This window comes from Castor canadensis, chromosome 7 (genome assembly GCF_047511655.1).
Source record: "Castor canadensis chromosome 7, mCasCan1.hap1v2, whole genome shotgun sequence".
NCBI lineage: Eukaryota > Metazoa > Chordata > Mammalia > Rodentia > Castoridae > Castor > Castor canadensis.
The window spans coordinates 135,038,775-135,057,041 of record NC_133392.1 but is presented as its reverse complement, the minus strand read 5'-3'; the positions used below and the strand labels follow the sequence as shown (position 1 = coordinate 135,057,041).

General features: G+C 48.7%; 1 long non-coding RNA gene across 1 annotated transcript in view; it reads right to left on the bottom strand.

Annotated features, from left to right (window-relative positions):
* Positions 1–18,267, bottom strand: part of LOC141424974 (uncharacterized) — an 85,663-nt gene that overhangs the window by 28,358 nt on the left and 39,038 nt on the right. Inside the window, exon 2 of the long non-coding RNA XR_012449962.1 lies at positions 17,124–17,200. This is a non-coding gene — a long non-coding RNA (uncharacterized lncRNA). The remainder of the gene's footprint in view (positions 1–17,123; positions 17,201–18,267) is intronic.

Here is an 18,267-nt window from a genome sequence, read left to right as displayed (position 1 = left end):
TACAACAGTGCTAAATTCCACTAGATCGTTCACTATAAAACAACTAGGTCTATGTTATATGGATTCCACTGCAATCACAGAAGACAGTCAGGTGGTGATGGGACTTTGGGTTGGAGAGGATTGGGCAGCAGACTGTGGAGAGACAGCTGGAAAGAGACCAAGGGCAAGAAGGCTGGTGGGGACAGGCAGGCAGAAGGACATGAAGGAGGCAAGAAGGGCTGGCCCACATCCTTTTGGGGTGGGAAACTGAGCCAGAGGGGTAGAGTCTAAGGGAGTGGAACCAGTCAGCTTGGCCCAACATCACAGAGTCAGGGAGAATTTAGGCAGAGAAAACCAGAGTTGGGGGTTGGCAATTACACCTCCCAGCAAGCAGAGGCATCTGCACAATCCCCTTATCTGGAAAGAACTTGTCCTGAAGCCATCAGTGAAAGGCAGGAAGCTGGCTGGTCCCCAGAAGCAAGGCTAGATCACAAGGAAAGCCTAGCTGTTGGGTCCAAGACCAGGCCAGGGACCCCAATTTCATGCCCTTTTCTTCCCCCAAGGGACTCCACCCCCAGACAGCAGAGAACACCTGAGGCTGCCCCAACCCCAGAATGGATGGGACAGACATGACACATGGCTCAGGGAGGAGATGCAGTCCCCTTATCTGGGTCCCCAGGGCATGCGCTTAGCTGTGAGTATACCCCTTATCACATCTGGGGAGACTGAGTCCTCTGAAAGCAAGAGATTGCTACAGCAAGAATGGGAGAAGGCTTCTGGAAGGATCCTCTCAGGGGACCTAGACCACCCCTCATTGAAAAGAATGAGGACAGCCAAGGAACAGGGGGACATAATGAGCCTGGGGTGCCTGGATTTAAGTGGGAGAAGTGGTTTGAGGGGATCATGACAGAGCAGGTGGGCAAGCACTCATAGTCACTGAAAGTCCAGGTGCTGCACAGCCTGAACTAAAGCTGGGCTGACCTGGAGTTCAAGGGTGAAAGTGTGGCTGGGCATGGTTGACCTCCAGGCAGCCATGTGTGATCCATGAAATGACCTCAGGGAGACATCCTCTGTCCCTTCCTGAGCACTTGTGCACCTGTGTCTGGGTTCTCCAGGCAGCTTGTGCACTCTGTGCTAGCACTACCCCGGCTTGCTCTACTTCCTCTGTCCCCCACCCCCGAATCCCACAGGCACAAAGCAGGTGCTATAAAGATCAGGAGTCTAACTTTGGGAATCAACAGACCTGCCTGAAAGTTGCACCTCTCCCACTCATACCTAGATGCTCATCTGGAGCGGCTGTCTGTCCTCATGCTTTGGTGGTCTGTTCCTCCAGGACTACATCCCAGCCAAGAGAAGGAGCCCCTTTCCTAAGAGACCAACGGGGGGGGTCCCATGACCTTCCTTCTCCTCTTGCAGGAAAGGTAAGGACGTGACTTCTCCAATCCTGCCATCCACCCCACCCCCACCCCCACCCCCACCCACCCTGCCAGGGTCATGACAGCTAGGAGTAAACAGGGAGCAGAGATCCAGCCCATGCTCCACTTGCCCCACAAGTGCCCTGCCTTGGTGCCAGGCTGCATCCTCTGCAGAGTGGCTCTTTACCTAATTTACTCAAAGCCATCATAATGAGCTATGAGGTCCTAGTAAGGCCCCGGACAGGAAGGTCACAGCGTGGCCTCCCCCAAGGAGCAGCTCCAGCAAACACTCCTAGAGTAGCTCCAAACTCTCCTGCTTGACTGGAAGCTCATTCCCAGGTCACAGAATCCTTGCCTGACCAGAGATCCTCATCCAGTGGGACCTGGGGCCCGGCCCAGCTTCTCTAACCCTCAAGATTCACGCAGAGCCATCATGCAGCTGGAGGTGGGTGAGTCTCCAGAAGCCCAAGCCTCTCTCCTCAATCTGACCTGCCCAGCACTCAACTGCCTCTCAAAACTCAGTCATTTATCTCCAGACCCCCAATGCCTGCAGGAATCCAAATCAGGGCACGTTTAATGTTGAAAATTCAGGCCCAGGAGCCAATCTGTCTGGGCTCAAATACAGACTCCACTATTATTATCTGCTGTGTGACCCTGGGCTAGAAACCTCACTTCTCTGAGCCTCCATTTTTTCATCTGCAAAACACAGTGCTCATCTTTTAGGATTGTTTTTAGGATTAAAGAAATAATATATATAAAGTGCTTAACACAAAGTATAGCCCAGACTAAGTACTCAGTGTAGATAATTATTATTACTAGTACTACTTCAGCTACATTGACTTCTGAGCTTCTGATTTCACAAAATCATGGGGTCTTTTATGTGGCAAGAACTCAGCTTCAAATAAGAAAACTGAGACTCAGAAAGGGGAAGAGATCTGACCAATGTCACACAGCTCCTGAGAAACCACACTGAGACTGGAAAGGTAAACTTCTGCAGCATTACTTCCAAAGAAACAGACTCTGAATTCTTTCTCATCTGCTCACTCCTTCTGGCTGCAGGTGACACACAGTTTTGTTTAGTTGTTTAACCTCCTTATTCGTGGGTGTGCAGAACATGTATTTGTGTTTGTATGTGCACGAGAGTCGGCGGGCTTGGTTGCATGTGTTTTTCTGCGCATGCTCAGATGTGCACCTGCATTGCGTGCTCTTGTATGGTGTGGAGGTGACATGTGGGTGGACCTGCATGCATGGGGATAGGTGTGGATGGCTGTGAGATAGTTCTATAAACACACATACCTGAGTTTCCTCCCTGACATTATAGTAAGGTCGTGAAATGCAGGGCTGTGTCCTTCATTCTTTTTTTGTTTGTTTGTTTTTTGGTGGTACTGGGGTTCGAATTCAGGATCTCACACTTCCTAGGCAGGCGCTCTACTACTTGAGCCATTCCGCCAGCCCATGCATCCTTCGTTCTTGATATCCACACAGTGCCTGGTACATAGGGGGCCTCAATGAGCACGAGTGGGGTGGAAGAGAATGAGGCATGCGCCCCCTCGGAAAAAAGGATTTCCTGCCTTCTCAGCAGACTCATCAGCTGAGCTCAGCATCACTGGAGGGGTGCTCCCTGGGGGCCCCCCATCCAGCTGGGCCATCCCATGCCTTCCCTGAATCAGGCAGCAAGTACCCAACAGCTGGCTGGAGCCCTCCCTGGGGAGTGGACCAAGTGGGTGCCCAGGGACATACCCCCAGCCTGAGGACGGCTGCTTAAGCGGCAGTAAAGGGAACAAAAGATGAAATACATCAGCCATTGGCAGCTGTAAAAAGAGCAAAATCGCTCAGCAGAAAGCCTTGCACTATCCATCATCCAGCCTTTCTCCACTTCAGCTGCTGGAGCAAGAGGGTTTTTAATGCCCTCCGATTCATTTGCATTCGCACAGCCACTCTTTTATGGTATCAGAGGTTGCCAAGAAGCTCTGAGTGGGTTTTTAAAGACGTTGATAAACCATTTCCGTCAGGGAATAGTTTTTTGGGGGGAAAGGGAAAAGAAAGTTTTCCAAAATAATACATTCCGTCTGTGGAATGACGGGTAAGTGATTCTGCAGATGTATTGGTCCCATAAAACTGAGCGAGGTGTTTGGCCCAAACATGCTCAGTGCTGGTGAGATGAGCACTTCATTCATTTTGCAGCTGAGTTGAGATCTAAAACTCTGCAGAGTCACTAAAAGCTTCAGAGGCAGTTTGCATATTGAATGTGACCAGGGCTGGTGACCCCTGAATGCATACACAGGGTCAAGGTCTCTGAGTCCAACAGGCACCTTCAGAAAACCCCGCTGGCTTTGAAGATACAGCAGTGGATGGTCCAGTGATTCTCCTTCCCTTCCATGGGGGCGGAGTGGCTCAAGTAGTAGAGCGCCTGCCTAGGAAGTGTGAGATCCTGAATTCGAACCCCATCAGGGAGATCCCCCTCCTCCTCCAACACCTGACCAAGCACTTCTACCTAGCTGGTTTGCAGTTGAACTCAGGCTTCTGGAGCTGGGTAAACCCCTGCTGCAGTCTGGGCTTGGAGTTCTATATCAACGAAGAAAACACAGTGGTCTACATGTTTGATCTGCCGAGGTGCCAGGCAATGTTGTCCCACGTTACAGACATGGAGGCTCAGAAGGGAAGTCGCTCATCCAAGTCCACACACCAGGAACCACAGGGGTCAAACTTGAACGTGGAGGTCCTGATCCATGGGTAATGGTTTTTCCTTCCTCTCTCCCACATTTATTAAACACACGAAAGGGGTTGAGGATTTAGCTCAGCGGTAGAGTGCTTGTTTAGCAGGTGCAAGGCCCTAGGTTCAGTCCCCAGCATGGGAAGAAAAGAACAAAAACAAATGAACCAACAAACACACACACACACACACACACACACACACACACAAACCATGTTTTAATCAGCAGTTGTTCACTATCTCCCTGTAATCCTGGAACCTGGGAGCAGGAGAGAACGGGAGATGAGATAACTTATGCCAGGGCATCCTGGTCCTATTAAGAAGAGGGCAGGCCTTTCAAAAGACTGCCAACCCAAAGAACATGAAGCACCACCCCCCCCTCACTTAATCCCAAGTGAGACGTTCCAGACCTGCTCTTAGTCTGAGCTTCGTGCTCATTATAGAAACCCTAACATAAAAGCACAGTAGACAGCTTCCAAACGTACTGGTCTGGCCTGCACCAGAAAGGTCCCTCTGCCCCCAAATAACTGCCCCAATCCCATCACCCTGTCCAATTTCCCACACCAATCACACTGTGGATGAAGGCATGAAAGCACAGTTAAGGTTCAAGTGACATCTCATGGGAAAAGGACAATAACTCAGAACTCTCACTCTTCTTTGGTCAGTTGCTCAAATGGCTGGCGGGGGAGGGGGGCTGCTTCCAGGCCAAGGGTCTCTGAAAGTCAGAGAGTTTTAAGGCTTCTGTAATAGTATCTGGGCTCCTAGCACTGGTGAGGTGGAGAGATTGGAATAGGGAGGAAGCCGCCAGTAATAAGAGGTGTCAGCATGCTGGAAGCAGGATTAACCAATAATGAAAATGGGCATGATGTATTGACCTCTGGCTCTGCCCCATCATTGACTATTTTTCTTCATTTGACCTTCACAATAGCAAGCCAGGAAGTAATTTCTAATCACCCCCTCCCCCTTTGCAGAAAATGAAACTGAAATTCAGAGAGATAAATATGATCCAAAGTCACACAGCTAGCAGGTTACAGTAGAACCAGGATTCAAGCCCTATAACCCAACTCCAGGGCTATCCTTTTACCAATTCAGCCCAAGACCATGTTAAAGGATTCTAGGTTGTGGTAGATGTCATTGCCCTACCCCCATCTCTCTAGCAACAGGTGCCTGCCAGAGACCAAGGGGCCTGTCCGATGAACATCTTCCCCTACCCAGACCCAAGCATTTCCAGAATCTAATTTGTAATTTTTTCCTCCTATCCACAAACTCCTGTGTTCCAAGGCAACCTGGGGGTCACACCCACCACCTCCCTCTCTCACCCTCACATCTGATCACTCTCTGAGCCCTGTTTTGTCCAACTGCCCCCAAGTCCACTGACTCACTTTCCTATTCCTTCTCCTTCAGATGACAGTGACCTGCAGCCTCCCACCCAGGCAACTTCAGGCCCTGGAATGGTTCCTCCACCACCCTCTTACTGATCATGGACCAGAAAACTATGCACAGCACCTCGGAGAGGTACCTGGGCATTGACACTTGCTAGCATGTCCACTGGGGCAAACAGCTTCCTGTGAAAGCCTTGGTTTCCCCCTATGAAGCCTCCATCTGCCATCTAGAGAGTCCAGATGTAGAGAAGAGCTGGTTGTGGCCTTTGAACATAGCAGCTAGACAGACACATTGTAAGATAGTTTTAAAAGGTGGATACGGCTCTGGAAGAGAAGCCTATGAAACAGAAAGAGCTCAAAGGAGGGAGCAATTAGGCAATTCTTAATGGTGGCTACTGTTTATTGATTACCTGTAATGTGCTAGGCATTTTACTAATATGAGTTCATCCAAACCTTCTAAGACAACACAGTTATCCTACTGCCAAAACACAAAGGCAGAGGCTTGCAGCATAATGTTCTCAAGGCTACAGCTAGAATGTTCTCAAGATTCCCAACACCCCTATCTTCCTGTGCTCACAAGATACTCTCCAGTGCTGTAGGCCTTGGTTTCCCCATTCACCCAGAGAAAGATGAAAACAAGGGAATCTCTGTGGTCTCCATTTTTTCAACCATAAAATGGGAACAATACTGAAACCTACCACAAAGTGTTGTCCCAAGGAACTAAAGGAGTTAATGGATAAAAAACACTTAGAGCAGGGCCCAGCAGAGTCAGGGCATGTGGGTAACACATTATTCTTACTAATGTTATATTTAAGATCGCCAGGGAGGGCTGGTAGAGTGGCTCAAGTGGTAGAATGCCTGCCTAGCAAGTGTGGGTCCCTAAGTTCAAGCCCCAGTATCACCAAAAAAAAAAAAAAAAAGACACCATCCTGCCTAAGCCCACTGTCTGTTCAATAATGCAGATGACAGCTGCCTACTGTCACCCTCCCAGCTCTGTCTAAATTGGAGCCTCTGGCCCCTCTCCTCCAGCCACTTCTTCCCTTGCCCACAACTTTGAGCAACAGGCCTCCCACACATCCTATTTCCATCATCACTGGGGGCTCCAGCTAAGTGCAGAGTCAGAGGAGCCAGCAAAGGACTGATGGAGAAAGGGAAAAGGTTCTTTTTACTCTGCAGCTGGGGGAAAGGGACAGGTGCATTTGTGGCTCATGAACAAAATCCCTCCCTTCCACTTCCAGGGGCCACTGTAGGCAACATACTGCCCGCCAGTCCAGAGATGCCTGCCAGAAGCTGCCATTCCCTATGAATTTCAATGTGGAACCCTTTCTCCAGGGAGGAAGAAAGCCACCATTTAAAAGATGGAGGCCGCTTTTGCTTGGCAAGATATGGTGGTAGAGCCAATGCTGCCTGGGGGGGACAGATAGAGAGTGTTAGAGGACTGCACTCACCACAAGTTACATGCAGTGCATGTCAGCAAGTTCCCTTCTCTGCACTTGGTCTTGGGTGGGGTATTAGGATACAGAAGTGCATCACATACTGTCACCCAAAAGAGTAGGCAATCTCTAGACAGAGTGAAGAGTAGAAGGTACTCAGACAGAGCTGTGCATAGAGAGCTTAGGAGGGAGCAAACGATGGGAATCTCACACCCTGCAGGGGACAGATAGGACTTCACTGAGCAGACAGCTTTTGGGAATGGTCTGGAAAGAAGGGTTGGAGTTCACCAGGCAGAGAAAAAGGCTGGAGGTGAGGGCATCCAAGACAGAGGAGTTGCATGAACTAGGACAAGGATGCATGCGCACAAAAGCCCAGGATGTCAGGAAGCAATGCTTCCTGAAGATCTCATTAGAGTGCAGGAGTTAGGGAAACTGGAAAGGACATTGGGGCCAGACTGTACGTGCTGTGTTTAAAAAGAATGTGGACTCCCTCTTTTAATGGACTGAAGGATCTCAAAAAGGGGATCATATGATGTATTGTATATCTGAGGAGCCATGTGCCTGGAGTTCAGGGTTGTAGGAATAGGCACAGGAAACAATTAAGAGACTCTTGACATTTCCAAACTGGAGGTAGTGAGGGTCTGATCAGAGATCACTCAGGTGAGACTGGGGGGGAACCAAAGGATGCTGAAGACATTTCATGAGGAATGGGCAAGTTAACACAGGAGAATAAACAAGAAGACCCATGAGTCTCCTCAGGGTATAGCTTGGCCAGTCAGGTGAATGGTGTCTGAGGACTCTCTAAGACCATAAGAGGCTTGGGGTTCTAGGCCAGCTGGGATGTGGGGCCTGACACCCTAAACTAGCAAGAGGTGGGCCTTAAGCCCAGCCAATTCCTCTGTATCCAGGACAGCAAGTCTATGTCCTCCACACACCAGCTCTGATGGATTGGCAGTGTCTACTTAAATTACTATTTGAAAAGGATTATAAGACCATGTCTGGGCCCAATGGGAAAGAAAGCTATGATTTATTAGCAGAGTCTCTCATGGGTACTGGATCAGGAGGAGTAATACACAGGTCTCATGCTTGTTTTCCTTGTTCTTCATACTCAGATTGCAAGAGTTACTGAGATGAATCTAGAGTACCTCTCTCAGCCAGTCCAGTTAATAGAGGCAGCAGGTGCACACAGGAAAGGCAGTTATATTGGAAGTCATGAAGCTGACAGCCCATGGCCTTCTAGCCGATGGGATCTAGAAGAGCATCAGACAGCATCTCCATCTCCAGAGCAGAGCACTGGCCCTTGTGCTGATCCCTAGCATCCTGAACAGTGTCTTAGAGACCCTTCTGGGAAATCTATGGGATCCCCAGACACTGACTGGCTTATGGAGCATTAATAATGTCAAAAGTACAGAGGCTGTGTCAAGAGGTTGAAGCCATAAAACCTATGAAAGAGCCTGGGATCCAGGGCTCAGCTATAGATTGTGAGATCATGCACAAATTGTTCTAAGTATATTTTTTTCAAGTTTTTGGCAATCTCTTAAAGAGATCCATGCCCCCCAAAAAAGGAGGAGAAGACTCATCTTCACTGTACTGGAAAAACAGTAAGGACTAGTCCTGTGTGAAGGCAACAGCCACCACAGGACACTGGCCAGTAAGGAAAATCTTTTTGACATTATGTTGGGACCTTGGCCTAATAGAAGTACCTGAAAACTATTAGGTTTAGGAAATTATAACTGATGAGATGGGGGTAGGGATCAGGGTTAGGAAATGGGATGAGAGACCTGGATTTGTGGCCGTGGCTCATGGCTCCGATGCATGGGAGCTGCATCCCTTTCCTTCAGAGCACCTGTCTACCCATGATACATGTTAATTGGTGTGTTACATATGCTCTAGGGAAGCAAGGATTCTACTTGATTTTGTTCCCATGTCACCTGGCAGAATTTGGAGCACATAGTAGATGTAGCCAGTAAATATTTGTTGAATGGAAAGCTGGCAGGTAGGTGGAGGAATGGATGGGTGGGAGGATGGAGAGAGGGAGGGAGGGAGGGAGGGATAGATGGATGGGCAAGCCAGTGTGGTCTGAGAGGCAGAATTTTGAGGAAAAACTAAATCAAATGCCTCATTAGTTTGGTTTTGGGGAGGCAATGTTGTATCTGTGACTCAGAGAACAGTCTGGAGATTCACTTTGTTTAATGTATAATCTAAGGTAAAATACTTAACCCTCAGTTTTCTCATCTGTAAAATAGGGATAATAACTGTTCCTATTTCATGGAGCTACTGGATTGAATGAATTAGTACATTAAAGCATTTAGAATAGTACCTGGTACCTAATAACACTAGATAATAAGTCAAAGAAGCTAAATAAATATGAAGACTCTTGGAATAAGGCAAAGGAGCTCAAAGGGTAATAGGAGAATTGGGGGAAAAAAGTGGGAACTAGTGGCTTCCATGCCATCTAAGAAGGTGCTAGAGCCTCACCCATTGGACCAAGGAATCCAGAAAGCACACCGAGCACATTGGACAATTGTGTGTTTTGGTTTGGTTTGGTTTGGTTTGGTTTTGGAACACAGGTGAGACCCAGGTTGGAGGGAAATGATCTGGTTTCAAGAATGACCGTAGACTTCTGTATGAAGCCACAAGCCCAGAAGGGAGATTTCAGTAAGTCAATTCTGCCCTTGGATGTAAGTGAATGGTTTAAGAGGAAACCACCTTCAAGACCCTCCCCACTCCAAGGGTCCACATGTCAGCACTCAGGCTTCTGGACCCAGCTCTCTGCTGCTTCCTCCTCAACCCAGGCACATACAAAGTCACCAAAAGTGACTCCAGAGGCATCCCCAAAAGCTCCTGGGAGAAGTCTATCCTCTGGCCTTTGGGGTTGACTATGGAGAAAAGGAAATTAGATCCCTACACCACCAGTGGATTCTCCAAGCCTGGGATGTCTGGGTATCTCCAAGTCCTCGTGGTTTGATGGTGAGAGGGAAGTGACTGCATAGATGGAAAAGGAAGCCCTGAGGCCAGGATGCCAGGCTTCTCCTGGCCTATGTCTAACCAATACGTGGAACACCAAATGTCCCTCTACCCATCATTATAAACAACAACCACCCCTCTGAATACAGACTGCTTGTCCTCTTCCTCTGGTTGTCTTACAGGTAGCAGAATGAGCTCTGCACCTACTATGAGGAATAAGGACTGTGATCTTCAGGTCCCCTAAATGCAGGCAGAGCCATGGTAACTTCTACCCACACTGGAATCTGTTATGAGTCAAAGACAGCCTATCGCCTTAAAAGTGTTCACATCAACTGCCATTTTGCTTCAAGGTGGCAGAGTGAAGACATCATCACAGTGGCAATCTTGATCTTTTTTGCTAGTCCCCAGATGTGCCAAAATAAGTCCATTTCATCTAAATTTATCAAAGTGTTGGCAGACAGAAAAATGCCAAGCTGTCAAGTGAAACAAGAGACTTCGCCTCAGTTTTCAAAATAAATGCATTCTAAGGAAGTTCTACAGTGAAAGGAGCACTGCACTGGGAATTGCCCAGAGCCAGGTTCCCATTCTTGGCTCTGTCACCACCAGCCGTGTGGATTTCAGAAGTCTCTTTGCCCCTCAAACCCCTCTGACTAGGTCATCCTCTTCTGTCCCGCCCTCCCTCCAAGTGTTGCTTGGTAGCACTGAGAGCTGATTGGCCCATTTTCCCCTGGTGACTTGCAGGATGCCACCTTTTGTCATAAATAAGTGAACAGGGTGGGCGTGACTAAGGGAGGGTCTCTCTGAGGCCCTCAGAGAGCTCCTTAGAGGGGAAAGCTCCTCACTGTGACTCTGGTCTTCAGTTCTGATTCACTAAAGCAGTCACAAGCAAAAGGAGGGGGGAAAGAGGACTGAGGGAGATCCATTTGTATGGTGTATGGTGTACAGGGCAGGAGATGCAGGGATCATGACTAAGCTGAGAGAAGAAGTCAATCGCTCCCTCTAAACTAGGTTGAACTTTGGTGGCCTGCTCACGCTAAGACAGCGTACCTGGATGGATGCTGTCCCTGGACAAAAAGTGCAGGTGCCCCAGGAGATGACCAGGATCACCCGCCAACAAACTGGGCCCTTGAAGGATGTGAACCCCTTCAGGAGCTCCACAAGCAGGTCAAAGTCATGGACATCCTCTGGGAACAGAGGTTGAGAGCTGTTGGAGGAGCTCTTGAAAAACAAGCTAGGAAGAGGGTGTGCAAAGACTCTGTAACAACCAGAGAGCCACAAGGGTTATATGACTTGGGATAAAAGTCTCAAGTCCCAGAGAGGTCCAGATATTGCCAGAACACACTCCCCCAGAGCTGTCCGTGGTGCTGACAGCCTCTACTGAGGCTGGCCCACCCTCCACATCAGCTATCAGCCCCTGGCCACATCCTATCTGACCTGCCCAGCTCTGCCTGCTGCCTAACCATGGCTCCCTCCAGCTTGCCCCCATCCATACCCTGTCCAGCCCAGCAGAACATCTGTGCCAACCGCCTACTCAGAGCCAAACTGTTCTTTCCAAACCTCTGCCTGTGCATGTAGTCCATTTACCCCAGCCTTTCCCAGCTTAGCAGTCACTCAGTTTCCAAAAACACAGCCGTAGGTGGTAAGCCACCACAGGAAGGGGCACTGGGCCTTGGCTGGGCACCCAGGAAGCCAGGCTGCAAGATCAGAGGCAAGAAAAGCAATCCTGCCCCTCCCCAGCCCCACTCCCACTCCCACACAGTGTACCCTACACAGCATGGCAGAGCAAGGCTTCCAAGTCAACAGAACCCATTCCTATATATCAACAGCCAGACGGGATCCCAGCCCATGTGGAAGTTCCCTGGCAGCCTCCCTATAGCTCTACCCTACTCAGCTTTGCCCCACAAATTCTGTCTTCAAGGAGTTTAGAAAAGATTTGCACCAGCAGCGATCAAGAAGCCAGTTGCAGAATGGGGGTCTCAACTAGGGCAGCTGTGTACCTTCTCCTTGCCTATGTCCCTGATTTTGAGCAGGTCACTGAATTTCTCCAAACTTGGTTTCCCCATCAGTGCCCTGAGGTAATAGACATGAAAACCCTTGATAAACTACAGAACATGGTGCAAGAGCAGTTACTGCTACTACCCAAATCCTACCCAGGCCTCGATATGACTCTGAGCCATATCAAAGGGAATTCTGGAAGCTGGCTGGGGAAGGAGAAGAGCCAATCCTGAGGTAGATGTCACTGTTACCATTTTACAGATGTGGTTATGGCCAAGATCACACAGCTAAGGTGTTACAGAACCAGGATTTGAACCTTGTTCCCAAACCTGTGCATTTTAACCACTGCTCTAACCAGGCTCCCTATTTACTTCAGCCCCACCCCTCTTTTTTTTTTTTTTTTTTTGCAGCCAAGGCTGGCCTCAAGATCCTCTTGCCTCATCCTCCCAAGGGCTACTACAGCCCATATCATTAGGACCAGACCTTGTTTCCAGGAACCCAGAGAAGTAAGCCCACCTTAAAGAAGGCCTCTGCTCCCAACCACTCTCTCAGATCAGGCCTTGGGAGCTGAGTGTCTGCTCTGAGCTGGTCCTGATACCAATTCTGCCAAATTGGTTGGAACTTGGCTTTGGCCTTTCTCCCTAGTCCCCACTGCGCCCCAGTCAGGCACTGGAGCTGCCGCATATGCCTTTGGGCCAAAGAATCTCAAACATTACAATGCCTAAGTATTATCAAGGCAATGCTATGAAAAGGGTAAAGTCAGAGAACCCACACATCCCTCTAGAGTGGGGTCCAGAAATGTGAATTGTTAAGAAGGAAATTCTTGTGCAGATGGCCTGTGCTGCACTGGATTCTCAGATCTGTGTGCATAGCTCAGGACTGAGAGTCCTGACTGTAGACCCCAAATATCACACTGCTGAAAGGCAGATGTTACTGTCCCTATCTACACTACAGAGGTCGTGGAATGTTCCTTCTCCTCCTCCCACACCCCACTTTTTAAGTGAGAAAATTGAGGCCTCCAGAGGAAAGATGGCTCCTCCAAAATCAGATGTCTGGTTCCTGGTAGAGCCGGGACATGGCCAGGACAGTCAAACACACAATGTCTCCAAGGGCCAGAGAATCTGGGTGGGATACATGGGAGGTGAGGCCATGACGGGCACAGAACCTTTGGGTCACTTAGCTTTAGGACAAGTCAGGAAGGACGAGAAGTCTTTCACTCTGATTTATGCGGCAGTCCCCACTAAGGACTGCTGGGCTGAGGTGCCATTTGTCACTTCCCTAAAGAAGCATCTAAGATGATGATCACAGCACAAGGCCGAGCCCGTGTACGTGCACACACGCAGAGTCTCTCATTACCAACTCCCAGGCCATCTGGCACCACAGCTCCTGGGGCTCCCAGGCCTGGGCACCAGCTGCAGGAGACATGAGAGGATGACATGGAGCAGGGTTCTTTCTGCAAACAGGAGAGACATTTGTGCACGGTGCTGACTTAGGACATCCACGTCTGAATCTGGAGAAGAGTGGGGCCTCCTTGGAGCTCAACTCTTTCCATACCACAGGTCTACACCAGCACTGTCCAGCAGAACTCAGCAATGACAGAAACGTGTCGGCTCGGCGCTGAATTCCAGCCACTAGCCACATGTGGCTATTGAACAACTGACATCATTGATGAGACTGATGAATTATTATTATTTTACTTTGGTAAATATTAAAATGAATTAATACATCAAGTCATTTAAATCTCACAAGAGATTTGTGAGTAGGTGCTACTTCTTATTGTCCCCATTTATAGGAGGAGGCCAAGGTACAGAAAAGTCAAGTAATTTGTCCAAGATCACATAGGTAGTGTAGATAATGGAATAAAGCATTGGATCCAAAGTCTAAACTGCATTCCTGCTGGCATGCCACATTCCTGACTCACTGTCTGGGGCACACTGAGATATACACACTTACACGGGCACACACGCAAGGTCTGAGCAACTACAAGGCTGAGAGTGGAATCTTAGCCCTGCTCTGGAGGAGGACCCTAATGTCATAGAAGAGATTCCCTATGACATTGGCAAGGTTTTGCACTAATGACTAAAACACCAGTAGTGGCATTTGGAGCTTTGACCCTGTGAAAGAAACATGGGTCGCTGTATAAGGGAGAAACCTGTCTGGTAGAAAAGAACAGCCCTTTTCCTGCAGCACCTCCCAGTCAGATGGAAGAGGCAGTGACCCACAGGGGTTCCAGCTGGGGTTGTCAAAAACCTAAAGGGATGTGTCCTCTAGAACTTCTGGCTCCCTGACTCCATCTCAGCCAGGCCTAAGAAAGTCTTACGGTACCTGAGAGCTCTAGGACAAGTCTTCCTCAAGTCTGTCTGGAAGAGAAGGCCCGGAGAGAGCACGGCATCTCAAACAATCACTTTCCTTCACGGCAGGGAAGGGGAGCTCTGCTACAACTAATTAGAAAAATACATTAAGAATACAGCTTCCAAGTTATGGAAACAGCCAAGATGCCCCACCACTGACGAATGGATTAAGAAAATGTGGTATCTATACACAATGGAATTCTATGCAGCCATGAAGAAGAACGAAATGTTATCATTTGCTGGTAAATGGATGTAATTGGAGAACATCATTCTGAGTGAGGTTAGCCTGGCCCAAAAGACCAAAAATCGTATGTTCTCCCTCATATGCAGACATTAGATCAAGGGCAAACACAACAAGGGGATTGGACTTTGAGCACATGATAAAAGCGAGAGCACACAAGGAAGGGGTGAGGATAGGTAAGACACCTAAAAAATTAGCTAGCATTTGTTGCCCTTAATGCAGAAAAACTAAAGCAGATACCTTAAAAGCAACTGAGGCCAATAGGAAAAGGGGACCAGGAACTAGAGAAAAGGGTAGATCAAAAAGAATTAACCTAGAAGGTAACACACACACACAGGAAATCAATGTGAGTCAATGCCCTGTATAGCTATCCTTATCTCAACCAGCAAAACCCCTTGTTCCTTCCTATTATTGCTTATACTCTCTCTACAACAAAATTAGAGATAAGGGCAAAATAGTTTCTGCTGGGTATTGAGGGGGTGGAGGGAGAGGGAGGGGGCTGGAGTGGGTGGTAAGGGAGGGGGTGGGGGCAGGGGGGAGAAATGACCCAAGCCTTGTATGCACATATGAATAATAAAAGAAAAAAAAAGAATACGGCTTCCTGACTCTTGCCCCTAAAAACGAAAAAAAGAACATAACTTACAATGGCCCCACCATTCCCCACACCTCATTTGCATCGAGCTCTTGTTACCTTATTGACTATGTTAAATTAGGAGATAGTCACACTGTCTGCAATCCAATAATTATCATCAAAGCAATTGATGTGGCCCTCAACGCTCTAGCCCTGCACGAGGCTATTTCTACACTCTCCGCCTGGCCTATGAAACAACTGTGTTTGTAATGAAAGAGCAGCAGTCAGCAGAGATCTTCCCAAGAGACACCTCTCCATGGCTCCATGGCAGGGTATTTTGTCACAGGAGATGAAATCACACTATGCAGCCCAGGTTGACTTCAAGCCCACAATCCTGTGTCATCCTCCCTAGTACTGGGATTACAAGTATGAACCACCATGCCCAGCTCTTTGGGAAGTCTTTACAAATGAATTATTCCTGGCCCTAGAAATCATTGGTTAATCAAATCATGAGGTTTCAGTTGCATTCATATACACCACACACACACACACACACACACACACACAATCCAAGTGTGTACACTTGATCATCTGTACTCTCTCACAACCAGAATATACACCTACAACGTGTTCCAACCCACTCACACACAAACATGTGTACATCTCTCCAGGAACTTCATGAGCACACAGCCACAGCACTCACACCCTGTCCTGCCTTCCACACAAGCCTACACCAGCATTCACGCAATCACACACACGAGCGTGCGTCCAACGCATACAAAGAAGCACTTGCTAAGCCAGGCGCCTGGTCGCACAAGAAAGCCAACACAGCACACACCTCACAACACACGTGTGGAGACACGTCAGGTCTGGAAACGCTTCAGACTGAACCCAGAGGTCTGGCAGAGGAGCCTCGGAACTCCTCACGGCTGCTTAGGCATAGCACCCTCATTCTTTGTCCCCACATCTGCTGCGTCAACTCCATGGTGGGGCCCAAAGCCTTAGCCAAGATCACGGTCAGTCTCACAGTTGCCCTCTCCATGACAGGAGACGGGGCGCTAGTTCTTCCTACGAAGAGGCAGCTTTTTCAAGAGACTCCGTAGTGAAGCCTCTTCCTGTGTTGGAGCTCTTCATTTGCACACACAGCCTGAGCTTAGTCATCACTGGCTGAGTACTTACACCTGTGATGGACCTCACCTACCCTCCCTTCCTTCCGTAAATATTTCCTGTGAGCTGAGTGCTAGCTAGATGCTGGAGATTCCACCATGAGTGAAACACAATCCATGTTCTGTGACACTTACAGTCCAGAGGCAGAGTCAGACCAGAAAGTAATGACCCACCGTATATAATCTGCAAGCGCCATGAGGAAAATAAAGCAGACAAGAGGAGAGAGAGGGGGGCTCAGAAAAGGCTTCCCTCATGAAGTGACATGTGAGCAGAAACCTGGCAGAAAAAGGGACAAGCCATGCAAATACCTGGGAGGAAACTGTGTGGGGTGGAAGGGACAGCCAGTGCAAAGGACCTGCAGTGGATACATGGGTGGCATTTCCCAGAGCAGCATCCAGCATAGCTGGAGAGAGCAAGTGAGGGCAGCACAGAGGGATAGTGCCTATTATCTCATTTAATCCTCACAGTTCTGCAAGATACTATTTTCCAATTATAGTCAGGAAGACTGAAGCTCACAGAGGTTAACAAGACAGGGCCAGGTCACACAGCTCTGAAGATGCTGAGCAGAGACACACCAGGCTTGCCCACTTCAGACTGACTCTCAACCCCTCTCAGCTCCTACCCTCATGCTCCCCTCACCCTGTCAGGCTGTGCAAGGGCTGGTAACATAAGGCTATGAACTGACTCATGCTTGTGTGGCCACCAATGTCACAATGATCTAGTCATTCATGAATAGAGCTTTCACTACCTGCTTCATTACAATGTGAATGGTTGTGTCGTTAGTGGAGCTAAAAAGGACAAACACCATTAATAACCCTCAACACCTCTAAGGGGCCCTGTCCAGGGTCCCTCGTACTGCACAGAGTCAGAGAGGGGCTCGCACAGGAACTGTGGAAACAGCCTTCTTACCAGGGATGAGGCTCCGAGTCCTCTGCTGTCTGGAAGGGATGGCCATGAACACTGTACCACAGATAATCGAACACTGCCTGTCAATAAAGCACAATTCAAATTCCAGTGTGAGGCAAGAAGGAAGGAAGCCCCCTAAAGAAAAGGGACAATAGAGGGTCACAAAGGCTGCCACCTCTCCTCCAAAACTAGAAAGAAGGTTAGTAAGAAAATATATTTGGTTCAGGATCTATGTGGCCAGTGCAAACATTTTCTCATTTCATCTTCACCACAACCCCATACACAAGAATCTTTACGCACATTTTATGTGGTGGAGCTGTGGTTCAGAGTCGTTAAGACACTTGTCTGAGATCACACAGCGAGCAAGTGGAAGAGCTGGGATTTGAACCCAAGGCAATCAGGCCTCATAACCTGTCTTGCCTGAGTTGCCCAAATCAGGGAGGTGCAAGAGGGATGGAGAAGGGTCATGGCATGTCCTGCAGCATGACATACCCTCAATGTACCCTGTCTGTGTTGGTGCCTGGGGTATGTGGACTTAAGAGAGAAAGGTGTGGAGGAATTGGGAGGAAGGAAGAGGGACTGGGGGAGGAAGCAAAGACATTTGGGAGAAGGAAGGAATAAAGAAGATAAAGAGGAAGCCCCTGCCTGTGTACCTACCACCTCCAACCTACTCCATACCTAATGTGCACTTGTCACCTATGACCCTTAGTCATATTCCAGTCTATGGCAGGAATTAGACTGTCCAGTTCATGGGAGCATGAAGTAAAATCCAGCAGTCTTGTCAAGGCCCACTTTGTACATACATCACCCCTCTGAATTGTTACAGTGACTCTGTTCATGGGAGCACTTGTCATACAACTCATCAGTGAACAGCCACACAAGACTGACACCTTTCCCACACACACATCCCTCACAGTTCAGAGCCTCTGCCTAAGATGTCATCCTCCACCCTCATCCCCGCCTCCCTGAACAGCAAACTCAACATTCATCCTTCAACACTCCATCACCACCTCTGTGAAGCCTCCCATGACTCTCCCCAGACTGCAGAAGTAGGGAGATGGAGAAGTGCATGAAAAGCAAACTTTCTCCCCTCCCACACTCAGTCTTCTCCCTGAGGTCACAACATCCGTAATTTCCCAGGCCCATA